The sequence below is a fragment of the Balaenoptera physalus genome (assembly GCF_965194825.1).
Source record: "Balaenoptera physalus genome assembly, chromosome: 14".
In the NCBI taxonomy this organism is placed as follows: Eukaryota; Metazoa; Chordata; class Mammalia; order Artiodactyla; family Balaenopteridae; genus Balaenoptera; species Balaenoptera physalus.
Window position 1 is genome coordinate 68,742,857 of NC_138893.1, and position 15,765 is coordinate 68,758,621.

At 39.8% G+C, this 15,765-nt stretch overlaps 1 long non-coding RNA gene and 1 pseudogene across 2 annotated transcripts in view; both read left to right on the plus strand.

Annotated features, from left to right (window-relative positions):
• The window catches only part of LOC309642401, a 332,470-nt gene that overhangs the window by 68,357 nt on the left and 248,348 nt on the right, over nucleotides 1-15,765 (plus strand). The gene's annotated exons all lie outside the window — the stretch shown is intronic.
• On the plus strand, nucleotides 302-4,495 carry LOC309642374 (riboflavin kinase pseudogene; annotated as a pseudogene). Its single transcript has one exon. The product of its transcript is annotated as a riboflavin kinase pseudogene (transcript).

The window sequence follows — 15,765 nt, forward strand, 5'->3', positions numbered from 1 at the left end:
CAATGGGCAAAGACATAAGAAGATGAATCCAAACAAAAGCAGGGCAAGAGACTTCCGCGGTCGCCGGCGTTCCTGAGCCCAGACGCAGCCTCTGAGTCACTCGGCACCTTTTGTTCGGTCAGCGGCGTGAGGGTCTCGCCTCGGCGTGTCGTCCGCGCCGCTCAGCCCGTGTACGGCGGTGCGCTAGCCCGGGCGGCCGGCCTGCGGAGCTCCCGCCCGTGTCCCCCGGCTGGTCCGGGGTCCGGACACCGCCTCGACTGCGGCTCCGCCGGACGCGCGGACTGGACCGCAGCCCGCACTCCGAGCGGACGGAGTCATGAGGCGCCTGCCGTACTTAATGCCGCGGCCAGGTGGTGCGGAGCTACGGTCGCGGCTCCAAGCAGCTGGGCATCCCTACAGCTAACTTTCCTGAACAAGTAGTAGATAATCTTCCAGCTGATGCATCCACTGGCATATATTATGGTTGGGCCAGTGTTGGAAGTGGAGACGTCCATAAGATGGTGGTGAGCATAGGATGGAACCCATACTGCAAGAATACAAAAAAGTCCATGGAAACTCATAACATGAATGCTTTCAAAGAGGACTTCTATGGGGAAATTCTCAATGTGGCCATCGTCGGCTACCTCAGACCAGAAGAGAACTTTGATTCTTTAGAGTCACTTATTTCAGCAATTCAAGGTGATATTGAGGAAGCTAAGAAAAGACTAGATTTACCAGAACATTTGAAACTCAGAGAAGACAATTTCTTCCAGGTTCCTAAAAGTAAAATAATGAATGGCCACTGATGGAAAAGCATCTTATTTATTCATTCACTGTTTTCTAATATTTTACTGCTCATAACTCTACAGTCTCATCTTGGTTATATTTTAAAAATCAAACATTTTCCTACAGCTGTGAATTAAACAGTACAATGTAGTTACCATATTATGTTCCAACTGTTCAATTAAACCCATCATATTACAGTACTAAAAAGGTTCATTTTAAAAATCAAGATTCTTTTTTACGTAATATGTTGATTAAAATGGACCACTGGAAACGTCTTAAGTGTTTTATAATGGAAATGAAATATATATAAATACGGGTAACAGGAAAGTCACTAGTTTGAGATGAGAACTATAATTCTCATGGTAAAATTTCAGCATGCACGTACGTGTATAGCATGCTCTGCTAATCAGAAGGCTTATAAAAGTAACTATATTAAGCAGAGGGTTGACAGTTTATTACAAACCTAAGGGGAAAAATCCAGACTTAGTATTTTTTGTATTTTGTGCATTTATATATTATTATAGACATGAAAACTTGTGAAATTTCATTTTAATTAGTCATTTCCTTTAAGGGCTCAAATCATTGTACTGTGTTCCGTTTTTTTTTACAGCTGTCTCAGTTCTAATTGGTCTAGACTCTCTCCCTATTATTTTTTGTTTTTCTTTTAAAACAGTAAAATGAGTGTTTTTCGAATCTCTAGGTCTCATTTTTGTGTTGTATAACACTTCTCTCTTTTTAAGAGTACATATTCTTCAACATTTTTCTTAACCTTTGTTTCCTGTAAACAATTGTCAGTGTCAGTTTTTCCATTTAGAATATCCAACTCTACATTTACAAAATGTAGAGTTTCATCTGCGATCTGCCATCCCATCCCTTCACTATGTGAACAGTGACTAAGCTCATATCTCTTGCATTTTAGAAAAAACACCCAAAACTTCATCTGTAGGTTTCCTCAAAGTTTAAACGAACACCTAGCAGTTCATTTATATATACCAGTTTCTTAAACAACACAAAATATTTGTTCCCCCCCGCCCAGGCCCTGGGAAACTATTTAAGAACCAACTAAACTATGAAATACAAAGTTATTTGTTTCTAATGTGATTATATGTTCCTGAGCAAATGCAAACAGTTGTAGTTGTGTGTGCACAATGTAATTTAAGGCTAAAGGTGCTATCTAGAAAGTAATTTTAAAGATAACTCATTATAAAACCATTTTCCCCTAATCTGCATAAATGAGAGAACTGATTTTAACAAAACTGTTTATATAATATTTAGAAAAACATCTAAAGCTAATGTTGGAGAAGGGAGAAGCAGGAATAAATTCAGTTGGATTGTTTTGACTTTTTGGTGTATGAATTTATGGCAAACAATGTAGTATGTGTCTTTTTCATTTCTTCTTTATAGAAATACTTAGAAAATGTAATTTAATGTTAGAAATCCTATACTTGAAAGAAGCCTCAATTATCACTGGTTCTATGAAACAAGGTTAAAAACAAACATGGAAAATGTAAAAAAGATTTGTGTTTGAGTAGCTTGCGACTGATTGTGTCCTCATTAAGTGTGAAAATTCTTTGATATTGTCATCTTACATTTTGTTAAATAACTATTGCTTTTGAAAAATCTATATTGTGTGGTTTAGGAGTTAGTTAATAGTGTCTACATTTTTTTAAGTTTTATATTAAGTATTTATATATTATAAGAAATTGCAGTAGGGCCATTTTCGACTAGTCACTGTTTTCAGGCCTTGAAATAAATCTTGACCAAGTGATGTTTCTTCTTAAAAAAGAAGGCAAGAGTGGAACATGAATAGGAGACAAGGTGGAACCCAAGGCTGACACAGTCAATATGATAAATAGTGTTAATTTATTCCACTAAAAGAAAAAAATCCGCAGTGAAGATATAACAGGTTATATATACTCTTCTATGCTGAATGTAAAAACATTAAATGTAGTAAACAAAAGTTTCTAGCAATACAACAAGAGGAAGAGAAGTGCTGTTGTAGTAGGTGATGTTGACACACTCTGTTGGGACAAATCTAGTGGATAAAAATGAGTAAGTGTGTAGAGGGTTCAAACAATGTAACTTATTTGTGTCCCTAAAATGGAGAAGGTACAACTTTTCAAAATGTACTTAGAACATTTCTACAATTTCATCACAAAGAATATCTTAGTAGATTCTAGCAATTAAAATTCCACCAGTGGACCAACAGTCTACGAGTTTTTGGTTGTGTTGTAGACCACTCAGTGCTTTTGGCAGATCCCCATGATGATGGTCGTTGTCATCATAAAATATTCACTGAGAGCCTGTGATGAGCACATCCCCCTGCACGTGCCGTAGACAGGAGGTCAGGAGATTCCATAGCCATGCATTAAAAAGGAGAAGAAGAGAAACGAGACTTTGATCCGTTGTGAATGACTCCCAAGCTCTGATTCTTCATCTAGATGGCAACTGTTGACCCCTCGGTCAGTGATGGAATTAAAATCTAGTTAGTGTCCATGGAGCAAATAGATTCCATTTCCAACATGAGGACAGTGACCTTTTACTCATTCTCACTCCTGCCTTGGATTTCAGACTTACACACTTAAGAGGACTGCCGTCGTGGAACGAGAATAACTCACTCTAGAAGGGCTGTGTTTTGGGAAAAGCGAATTTTATTACGGAGCCTAAAGTGCTCTGGAAGTATAAACTGTGTAACTCAGGAAGGCATGTCTCATTTTGAGAAACATTGCAGGAGCACATGTGATCCTTTATAGAGTGATTATAAAGTGATTTATAAAGTGATTCTTCACTGCACAAACTAACTCAGGGACCTTAAATACTGAACACTCTTAGTGTGTTGCAAACTAGATTAGGGTTCCACATGACTTTTCTGGAATGCATTTATTGCAGAAGGCACAGCCATTGTGCACCTAGGAAGGAAAATCATTGAAGCTCTCCATGGCCAGCTGGAGTGTAAAATGAAGAGACCATGTGTGGTCTGGACAGGAGTGATCTGTGCCTAAAACTAAGTCACCTGGTGCAAGGTGAGTAGATTGTTTTCAGTAAGCAGAGAATTAAGAAAAAGCATGGGCATGTGCTCCAACATGCTGTGTGGGCTCCATTCTAACCAGCAACTCGGCAGTGACTTTGTGTTTTTAAGGAGATGAACTCCCTGGTATCCTCATCCAGGTGAGTTGAAAGTGATCTAGAAGAAAAGCTCCCCAGGGTCCCTGAGGTTGCCAGAGCCCTGCTTGCCCTGTCCTGGGTCACCCTGCGTGTCAGGGAATGGAGTTGAGATCATATACTCTCTGTCTGAGAAGTGCACACCTATTTACATACATATACAATCTCCTTGAGAGCGCCTTTGAATTCAGACACATCAGTTATTTGCAACTGCATGATTTCATTCCACATGGTGGTGATATTTTTTTCTCCAAATATGGACTCCTGAGGTGGTAATAAATAATGCAGTCTGGGCGTAGGAAATGGAGTATCCTTCCCCCAGGGTTATTCCAGGGAAGCAGGGACGGAAGCGGGCCTTGCTATTTCAGGAAAGCTGGTGGAGGTTGGATTGGAGGGCTGGTAGCTGGGCGGCAGCTGTCCTCAATCTTGTGGCTTTAACAGAGGGGAGCTGCCACATTTACATTGTTTAAACACTTAACTAAATTCTAAATTAGCTATGAAAAGAAGGATGGGAGGAGCCCATGGGGGGAATTCAGGCCTTCTGGCTTCACACACTTTACACACACACACACACATGCGCGCGCACACACACACACACACACACACACACACACACACACACACACACACACACACACACACACACACACTGATTTTCCCCAAGAGTCTGCCAGGGGGTACTGGAGAGAAATTGTGTGCCCCTTGTAGCAAGATTAACACGACAAAAACAGTGACAATGCGCGCGTTAGGAAGCTGTGCCTGGAGCATCTGGTCAGGGTTGCAGGGCTCTGGACCTACACGCTGGGCTGACAGTCTAAGTTAGATGCTGGATCAGCAGACTGAGGACTAGTCTAGGGCAGTGGATCCAAAAACGAAGGATGAGAACCCAGAGGCTTCAGTTCTGAGGACAGGAAACACTGCATGAAGGCAAGTGCTGTAGGCTTGGCTCTCTGAGTCCCTTTGAAATCATCTCTGGTCTACTGGATTTTCAGTTTAGCGACTGTTGGTTAGGGGACAATTACATCTAAGAATGTTAAATATTGGCTCTTTGTCAAGTTGGTGTTTCCTCTAGTGGATGGCCACAGCGCTCTGTCATTGAATTTATCCTCTTTAACATTCAATCAGTGAGTTGAGTGACACCATGGAAGACATTTATCTAACATTCTAATAACTTAAAACATGAAAGCATATACAATGGAAAACAGAATCATGATTTGAAATAAATTTGAAAAATGGTAAATTGAGCCAAGACCAACTAGGTGAAGCTTCTTAGGAGTACACGGAAGATTCTAAAATTAGATTCCAGAAATCCATTTCATAAGCATAATATAGAAGAACTGTAGCTGGGCAGATGCAGCATCTAAGGAGACACTCTGTGACTTCAGTTTAGCACATAGTGAGTCATGGGGAGCCAGGACTGTCCTGTGGCAAAGAAAGAAACATCCCAGGCAGCGCTGGCAGACCCTGATCTGGCTCAGCTCCAAGAACCCTGAAGACCCATGGACAAGCCAGGAACTGGAGGAATTTGTAAAGGAGACTGGGTTGTTCATCCTGGAAAAGACCTCTCTAAGACATGGTCTCCATCTCTGAAGACTCTCATGGAGGACTGGAAGCGACTGCTCAGACAGACCTGGAGGGCAGAAGTCACGGGAAGGAAGACTTGGGCTTAAAATACAAAGATATTCTAATGACTCAAGGTGTCCAAAAAGCGGGTGCCTGCTTTGCAAAGCGAGTGCTGAAAATCTGAGCAGAGGAAAGAAGGCCTATGCCATCGCTAAGACACCTCTGGCACCATGATTCTCTGGAGTCTATGTGGATATAGGCTAGTCCTCTTAAAGAAGCAAAATCCACTCCTTCCCCTAGATAATGACATGAAACATCTTTAATCAATGGGATTTCTCAAAGTGACCTTTGGGAGGCTGAACTGCATCTTCCCTAAGTGGAGATAAGGAGTTCACTCTATCAGCCCAGAGGAATCCTCCAGGCTGAGGAGGCCCAGCTGAGACTATGGCATGTTCTGGGCCTGGCCTGACCTCCCTGGGCCTCCAGGCTGAGGTTCGGCTCCTTGGGGAACCCACTGACTGAGCTGCTGTGCAGTGACTAAGGCTCATGCACCAGAAGATTAGCCTCACTTTGTGTTCATATCACTGGACTATGGCCAGATTGATGCTCTTCCTGTTCCCATTCTGGGGGATGGCAAGGGAACTGGAGTCGGGGGGAGCCTTTGATAAAGCTGCACAGGTCCCAGGAACCATCACAGAACCCTGGTCTGTAATTTTATTCCTAAATTGGTAGCAGAAGAGTTTCCAGATGGCCTCTGCTCTACTCAGTCTTGTGACAAAACTCAATCCAGGTTCCACTTCTGTCTGTGCTTGCTGGGTTGACCCTGGACAAGTTATTTGTCCTGTCAGAGCTCAGTGTCCTCATCTGTAAAAAACAGTGGTTAACTTGGTGGTTGTCGTGAGGTTTAAAAATGTAAGCATGTACGCCGTACACCATAGAACAGTCTACAGCCCACGTACCACTGGCACATTTTGAGGCCCCAGGTTATTAATTGTTGCTGTTCTCATTATTTTAGGTAATTACATGTACCTATTTTATTTTCTATGTTACCAGTTCTCTGAAGATAAGACTTAGGTCTTATAAATTTTTCTATAACTCAGAACTAGTTCCAAATTTGGCATATAACAGTTACCAAGGAATATTTATTTCACAAATAAATAGCTCATATTTTAATATAATGTAATGTTAATTAGAAAAACACCATCAACAGAATGAAATAGGTAATTTGAGGTAATAATAAAAATAATGAGCAATTATTAATTGCTTCCTTTGGGCTGGACACTTTACATGCAGTCAAGTGCAGTACTGAATTCTCACAATAATTCTCAGAGGAAGAAACTACTAACTCCACTTTAAAGATGGAAATACTGAGGTTCAGAGTTTAGATGACTTGTCTAGAAGCCCGTAGCCTGGACTTGACCCCCCAGGGGTGTCTCACACCACAGCCTGTGCTCTCCATCACCAGGTGACCAGACATCGGAGCTGATCGCATTTCATCCACAATATGCATATGCAGTGGGACTGGCCCCACACCCCCCAAGCTGCTTCCAGATCTGATGGCAGCGCCACATTTAGCCCTTACATGGAGCCCTGGAGAAGCCGTGTTCCTTAGCCCAGATTCTAATCAATAACCTCACACTTTCTATACACATCCTTGCTGAGTGTGACTGCATGGGGAGCATCTGTTCTGGAGATGGGCCACCCCCGACGGGCTCCTCTGCTTCCTGTCCTCTTAGGGGCACACAAACAGGGACAGACCCAGCTGCATGAGTCTTGACAATCATCATCATCATCGTTATTCCTTTGCTGTCAAGAATATTCTGAAAGTAAATGTGAAGGTCCTCCTCCCAAGTGAAACTCCTTGTACAGTTCTGGGGTGTCACTTCAATGCATGTACTATGCCTCATTTATTGTAACCTCTCCCAGAAATACATAAAGTGAAAGTTAGATTAACTGGGAAGACCTCTTAAATACCAGTTAATTTGGATGTGTTTGCTGGACTTGAGTTAACCTGACTGATTAAATATAGAGTTACATTTAAGTTACCCACTGAAGATGGGTGTTGTCCTCATAAATATCAACAGGTTCATTTACTTCTGCTTGCTGTGAAGCCACAGAATTCAGAACCAGAGCCGCTTGTGTGATTTGTTGCATATACTGCACTGCCATGATCTTATTGAATGTATTTTTTAATATCCTTTTTATATGTGTTCCATTTCAGTTAAGTGGTCTGGAAGGAACCAGGGCCCAAAAAAAAAAAAAAAAAGATGAAAACTTCTCCCCCAGAAAATGTGTTTACAAAACATTCTTCTTTGATGTTTCAGTAACAGAATAATTTTGCACGTAGAGCTCCCAATTTACATTTTCTTCTTTCTATTTTTATACAAAGCCTTTTTTTTCCTTCAGAGCAACAGATGAACTGAGACATATTTGTCAAGGTGGTAGACAGATGAAAGGGATGAGCACAAAGTCTAGAGCAGGGGGTGGCAAACTTATTTATAAGAGGCTGTAACATTTTCAGTTTTGCAGACCATATGGAACTACTCAAGTCTGCCATTGCAGTGTGAGAGCAGCCATAGATGATACATCTAAATAAGTGTGTTGGGTCCCAACACAACTTTATTTTCAAAAACAAGCAGCAAGCAGATCGGATCTTCCAGCATAGTTTGCCAACCCCTACTCTAGACAGTCAAACAGACCTCAGTTCAAGCCTTGTCTCCATCACCTATCAGTTCTGTGACTGTAGGCTGTGAACCTCAGTTTCCGCATCAGTAAAATGGGTATGCAACACATATTTCAGAGAGTTAGAGGTTAGGTGAAATGTAGCACTTCTGAAGCACTAATTAAATGTGTGCCTCTAAAATACAAAAGGAGAGGATCATCCACACTGTCAATGAGGTCAGTGCAAGAATTTTTTTGTTGGATGTGAGGCTAAATTAGAAATAATTCCTGCCCTGTGGCTGTTCTTTAGTCTTTTGACTTCAGCTTACTTGAAAGAATTAAAGAAGAAATAATTGCATGGGATTTATTTATTGACTGCAAAAATAATGTTAAAAATATTTTCTTCTGTGTTGCTCAGTAAGGCCACAATGATGATCTGGCCAAAGCAAGTTCTCTGACAATCTTGCTTTACTCTGAAGGGTTTTTATGTTTTTACTTAATGGGTAATATCAATCACCTTATTTTCCCATTTTTCCACGGCCATCAGGAATCTCGAAATGAAACCTGTTGTTCAATTTTCAAAATCTAGCAGTTCGAACTTTATAATAGTAATAAAAATAAAAATAAGAAAATTTTATTGAGCACCTAATATGTGGCAGTGTTCTAGGCATCCGGGTTATGGTGAGCCTCGAGACTCACACGTTTCCAATCTCTTGGAGCTTTGCTCTTAGTGAGGAGCTAAATAATAAACGTGGTAGCCCAAATATTAAATAATTTTCAGGATGACAGAGTGGTGTGATGAAGATAAAGCATCCTGACGTGGTAGAGAGTGATGGATGGAGGGGTGCATTTTAGAAGTGATTGAGGAAGTCTTCCAAGGAGCCGTGTGAAAGGCTGGCAGGGAGGAGCACGAGGTCCTGTGTGGGGAACACAAGTAGCGGGTTGGGACCCAGCAAGAAGGCCAGAGGGGTTTGAGCAGAGCAGGCAGGAGACTGGAGCCAAGCAGAGGGTGCGCCAAGGCTTTCCCTGGTGGGTCGTTTCAGTGTTATAAGAAGCCACGGGGAAGCTTCCAGCCGGGGAGCCCAGAAACCTGGATGTTCACCACACCCCACACCTGCCTCACCATCAAAATGGCATCTCTCCCCCTCCCTGCCATTCCTCTGAAGCTGCTGCACCTCTTGGGGTCACCAGTGCTCTTCTAGTAGCAAATTTAGTAGATGCCCCCATCAGTTTACTTAAAATATTGCATACAATAGCATTCACTCTTTTTGGTGTCGAGTGCTAGGAGTGTTGAGTTCATGGAGTCCTGTAACCAGCCCCGCAGTCAAGCAGAGCTCCTGTTAATCCCGTCTTACTATCCCAGAAGCATTGACACAATTGCCCATTTTCTCTCCTGATCTCTTCCTGCTGTGAACTCTTGGTGTCCTTTACCTTTTTCTTAAACATTGGGTTTCTCAGAGTTTCATCCTCAGTCCCTTTCCCCTCTCATTCTGTATTTTTTCCCTAGGGATGCCCACCCACCCCTGGCTCCAGCTGCCGGCCCTCCCCTTCTGGATGCCTGCAGGGACCATGGGAGCCCTCCCTCCCTGGAGTCTGCTCAGATGGCAGTTCTCGGTACTTCTCCTGACTCCTACTTAAAATTGCCTCTGCTATCCCAGCTTCCCCAGCATTTCCTATCTCAGTTTCTCGTGTATGCCATTTCATATCCTTTATCACACCCTATCATACAATGTACTGATTCATTTGCTTCTTGTCTGTATTCCCACTAAAGATAAGCTCCAGGAGGGTAGGGGATTTTACCCACGTTGTTAGATTTTCAGCATCTAGATCCATGCTTGGTATATAATAAGGGTTTAATAAATATTTGTTGGGTGATAGAATAATATTGATGATCTGGTGCTTATTTGGACATCTTACTCTAATGCTCCCAGTTCCTCAAAGGCAACTGCCCGGCACTCTTCTCAAGTCCAGCCTCCCCTTGGGGATGAGAAGGAGCTGAGTTCCCTGGTATAGATTAGGGTTCTGAAGCCGGGGCCACTCTGGGGATAGGGATGTCAGTGGATGCCTTTGGTCTCTTGCCTCCTCTTGCCTGGGCCCACTTGTCTCAAATGTCTAAAAAAGATCCAGTGTCTTCCAGAAAGGGGGCCCACCTATCTCAATGGTCCTGGACACAGGAGACGTCCCCTTAACACATTATTTTCCCTAGGATGTCATGGGATATGACAGCTATCATGAGTAAAGATTAATAGTCAAGACCACTGCACTCATGGTTAGAAGAATGCCTAACACACAGTAGTCATTCAATAAATATTTGTCAAATAAATGAATACATGCTTAGCAATTTTAGCTATTTCCAGTGTAAAACTAACTCATCCTTTACTGTGGTCTGGTTAATCAGTTCCTTCCTCTGGGACTGAGAAGAACTGATAATGTGGTTCTAGTCATCCACTCTTCCTGTCGAGGGCTCTGGTTTCTCAGAGGGGCTCAGTACGGTTTCCATTTCCCTCTGAGTATAACTAGGGCACTGAGGGGTAGACATGGCTGCTTTTTAATGATATTTAATTAAATTGAATGTAATTTGTAAAATTTTTCCCCAGCTTTTTTGAGGTATGATTGAAAAAAATTGTATATATTTAGGTTATTAATGTGATTTTTTTAAAGGTAGACAACCTGATGCTGTAATATATATATACATTGTGAAATGATTACCACAGTCAAGTTAATGAACATGTCCATTACCTCACATAGTTACCGTTTTTTGGGGGGGTAGTGAGAACACACTTAAGATTTACTGTCAGCAAATTTCAGGTACGCAAACGAAAAGAGAACAAACTATACTTACACTCCTGAATGCCCAATGGGGTGCCTGGACCACTGACCAGAGCTCCATATGTAGAATGAAGCCAAGAGACCAAACGGACTCAGACAAGCATATCTGAAGGAAGAAGTCTTTACTTTTTTTTTCCCGCAATTCATTTTAATTGTGGGAAAATGTACATAACATAAAGTTCACTATATTCACTGTTTTTAAGTGTATAGTTCAGTGGCACTAAGTACATTCACATTGTTGTACAACCATCAACATCACCCATCTCCAGAAATTTTTCATCTTTCCAAACTAAAAATCTGTACCCATTAAACACTAGCATCCCATTTCTCCCTTTCCCCAGCCCTAGCGACCTCCATCCTACTTTATTACTCTATGAATTTGACTACTCTGTGTACCTCATATGAGTGGAATCATGCAGTATTTGTCATTTTGTAATTGGCTTATTTCACTTGGCATAAGGTTTTCAAGGTTCATCCAAATTGTAGCATGTATCAGAATTTTCTTCCTTTTTAAGGCTGAATCTGAATAATATTCCATTATTCAATATATATATATTGATATATATCACAACCATATCTATATCTACATATATAAATATGTAGATAGATAGCTATTTGTGTCTTTAATCTATCTATATTGCTGGATCATGTGATAATTCTATTTTTAATTTTTTGAGGAACTGCCTATTTTCCACAGTGGTTATAACATTTTACATTCCTACCAACAGTGCACAAAGGGTTCCAATTTCTTTTTTTTTTTTTTTAATTTATTTACTTTTGGCTGTGTTGGGTCTTCGTTGCTGCGCGCGGGCTTTCCCTAGTTGCGGGGGGCGGGGGCAACGATGCGGTGTGCAGGCTTCTCACTGTGGTGGCTTCTCTTGTTGCAGAGCGCGGACTCTAGGCATGCGGGCTTCAGTAGTTGTGGCTTGCGGGCTTTAGAGCGCAGGCCCAGTAGTTGTGGTGCACTGGCTTAGTTGCTCCGCGGCATGTGGGATCTTCCCGGACCAGGGCTCGAACCCGTGTCCCTGCATTGGCAGGCGGATTCTTAACCACTGCGCCACCAGGGAAGTCCATGGGTTCCGATTTCTGCTCATTCCCACCAACACTTGTTGTTTTCTTGTTTTTAAAATTAATTATTAAAAACAAATTTTTTTTGTTGGACTATAGTTGATTCACAATGCTGTGTTAGTGTTTGCTGTACAGCAAAGTGAATCAGTTATACCTGTACATATATCCACTGTTTTTTAGATTCTTTTCACATATAGGTCATTGCAGAGTATTGAGTATATTGAGTAGAGTTCCCTGTGCTATACAGTAGGACCATATTAGTTATCTATTTTATATATAGTAGTGCAACACTTGTTATTTTCTATTTTTTTTTTTTGGTGGTGTCCAACCTAATGTCGTGAGGTGGTATCTTACTGTAGTTTTGATTTGCATTTTTCTGATTATTAGTGATGTTGAGCATCTTTTCATCCATCTCTTGTATATCTTCTTTGGAGAAATGTCTATTCAAGTGTTTTCCCAATTTTTTAATCAGGTTGTTTTTGTTATTGCTGTTGTTGAGTTGTAAGAGTTCTTTATGTATTCTGCATATTGATTCCTTATCAGATGTATGATTTGTGAATATTTTCTCCCATTCTGTGGGTAACCTTTTTACTCAACTGACGGTGTTTTTTCACACACAAATTTTTTTTATGAAGTCTAATTTTCCTATTTTTTTCTTTTGTTGGCTGTGCTTTTAGTGTCATATCCAAAAAATAATTGCCAAATCCAATATCGTGAAGCTTTGTCCTGTGTGTTCTTCTAAGAGTTTTACAGCTGTAGGTATTACATGTAGATCATGGATCCATTGTGAGTTAATTTTTGTATATGGTGTTAGGTAAGGGTCCAACTCCAGTTTTTTTTTGCATGTGGATATTCAGTTTTCCCAGGACCATTAGTTGAAAAGACTATCTTTTCCCCCATTGAATGATTGTGGCACCCTTGTCAAAAATCATTTGACTAAATATGTAAGGATTTATTTCCAGACTTTCTGTTCTATTCTGTTGGTCTATATGTCTGTCCTTATACTAGTACCGTACTGTTTTGATTACTGTAGCTGTGTAGTTAAGTTTTCAAATCAGGAAGTATAAGTCTTTGAGCTTTTTTCTTCTTTTTCAGGATTATTGTGGCTATTCAAGGTTTCTTGAGATTCCATATGAATTTTAGGATGAATTTTTCTACTTTTGAAGAAATGTCAGTGGAATTTTGATAGGGTTTATGTTGAATTTTTAGATTGCTTTGGGTAGTATTGACATTTTGGCAATATTAAGTCTTCCAAACAGTGAATATGGGATATCTTTACATTTACTTATGTCTTTAATTTCTTTCAGAAATGTTTTGTAGTTTTCATTGTGCAAGTCTTTTGTCTACTTGTTAATTCCTAAGTAGTTTATTCTTTTTGATGCTATTATAAGTGGAATAACCTTTTTCTTATTTTCCTTTTCAGATTGTTCATTTATAGTGTATAGAATTGCAACTAATTTTTGTGTGTTGGCTTTGTATCCTGCTACGTTGCTGACTTAACTTAGAACTTATTAGTTCTAAGTTTTGTTGTGGAATCTTTAGGGTTTTCTACATATAAGATTATATAATCTGTTAACAGAGATCATTTTACTGCTTCCTTTCCAATTTGGATGCATTTTACTTCTTTTTCTTGCCTAATCGCTCTGGCTGTGTCTTTACTTTTACCCTTATGTTTTTATGTGTTAGGCTTCCATAGCAGTCAAATAATTGCTGATCCCCCCCACCCAGGGGAAACAAAAGGAAAGGAAAAACACATACACTTGTTTAAGTTGAAGTACAAATTATAACAACTATGTTGACCAACAAGAAACTTCATCTAAATAAAATGGGATCCAGGATGGGAGGGATCCTTGCCTTGGCTGGAGAGGATATACCATGTCAAGGAGAGCACACCCATGGAGAAGAGCAGTGATAATTTACCCATCTTTGAAAATAAAGCACAGGGCAGCAGGAAGCCAGGTGGGGTCCTGACCTTGTGCTGACCTCAGGAGTCCCAGTATGGTCGGTGTTAGTTCAGGAACCTACAGTCACACTTAATACATTGTGCTTTTTTCTCATTTAGTGTCTGTTAAGTCCCTTTGGGTCCTTATGGTGAGTGTGAAGGTACAGAGTATGGTAGGCATCCTCAGCTTTCCCACCCAAACCAGTTAGTCTATCGTCACCTTTTTTTCAAAGGAAAAAATCTTTGAAATCTTATGTTTGTTTCTGATAAAGATGGCAGATTATACAAATCAGTGGAAAATTTAGCAATCTGGTGGAAAATGGGTAATTCTGGACACTCCCCATTCAGCTCCATGCTTCCTTCTCCCACTATTAGTGGGAATGGAAAATGGTACAGCCACTTTGGAGAACAATCAGGCAGTTCTTACAAACAATTAAATATAGAGTAACTATATGACCCAGCAATTCCACTCCTAGGTATATACTCAAGAGAAATGAAAACACATGTCCATACAAAAACTTGTATGCAAATATTTATAGCAGCATAATCATAATAGCCAAAAGCTGAAAACAAATCAAATACCAATCAAGTGATGAACCAATAAACAAAAGGTGGTATATTTATACAATACAATATTGTTTGACTATAAAAAGGAGGTACTGATGCACACTACAACATGAGTGAACCTTGAAAACATTATGGTAAGTAAAGAGTAGTTAGTCACTAAAGACCATACATTATGTGATTCCATTCATATGAAATGTCCAGAACAGGAAAATCTACATAGACAGAAGATAGTTTAGTGATTTCTCAGGGCTGGAGGTAAGGGAAGGGAATAACTGGGTGATAGCTAAAGGGTGTGTGGTTTCTTTCTGAGGTGATGAAAACATGAACACGTGAAAATTGACTATTGTGGTGGCTGCACTTATCTGTGACTATACAAAAAATATATTCGTATACTTTAAATGATTAAATTATATGGTATGTAAATTGCATCTCAATAAATGTGTTCAAGGAGGTGAATTAAAGGATAACAATAGCATATAGGATGGAAGGAGAGAAATGGAAGTGTACTGTTAAGGTTCTTATAGAGTTACAGATGTATGCTACCAACCATGAAGAAACCATTAAAATAACAAATGAAAAAAGATGATAGTAAGCTAAAAAGGGAGATAAAATGCAATTACAAAATATTCAGTTAATCCAAAAGAAAGCAGAAAAAGGTGGAATAAAGAACAGATGGAAAAAATAAAACACAAATTTCAAGATGATAGATTTAAACCTAACCAAATCAATAGCCACATAAAATGTAAATGGGTTAAATACCTTAGTTAAAAAAGAAGACATTATCAGGTTGTATAGCAAAGCAAGCTGACTGTATGCTGCCTAAATAAAACTCACTTTAAATATAGAGATATGAATAAATTAAAAAATAATAATGGAAAAATACACTATTCTAACACTAATCAAAAGAAAGCTGGAGTAGCTATTTTCATGTAAGACTAAGTAGACTTCAGAGCAGCAAATAATACCAGAGATAAAGAAGGTAATTTCAAAATAAAAAGGGATAAATTTATCAAGAGAGCATAACAATTCTAAATTTTTGTAAAAAGAGAACTTCAAAATATATGAAGCAAAAACTGGGAGAATTTCAAGAAGAAATAAACAAATCAACAGTTATAGTCAGAGATTTCAATACCCCTTTCTCAAAAACTGATAGACTATATAGACAGAAAATCAATAAGGTTATAGAAAATTTGAACAACACTATCAAC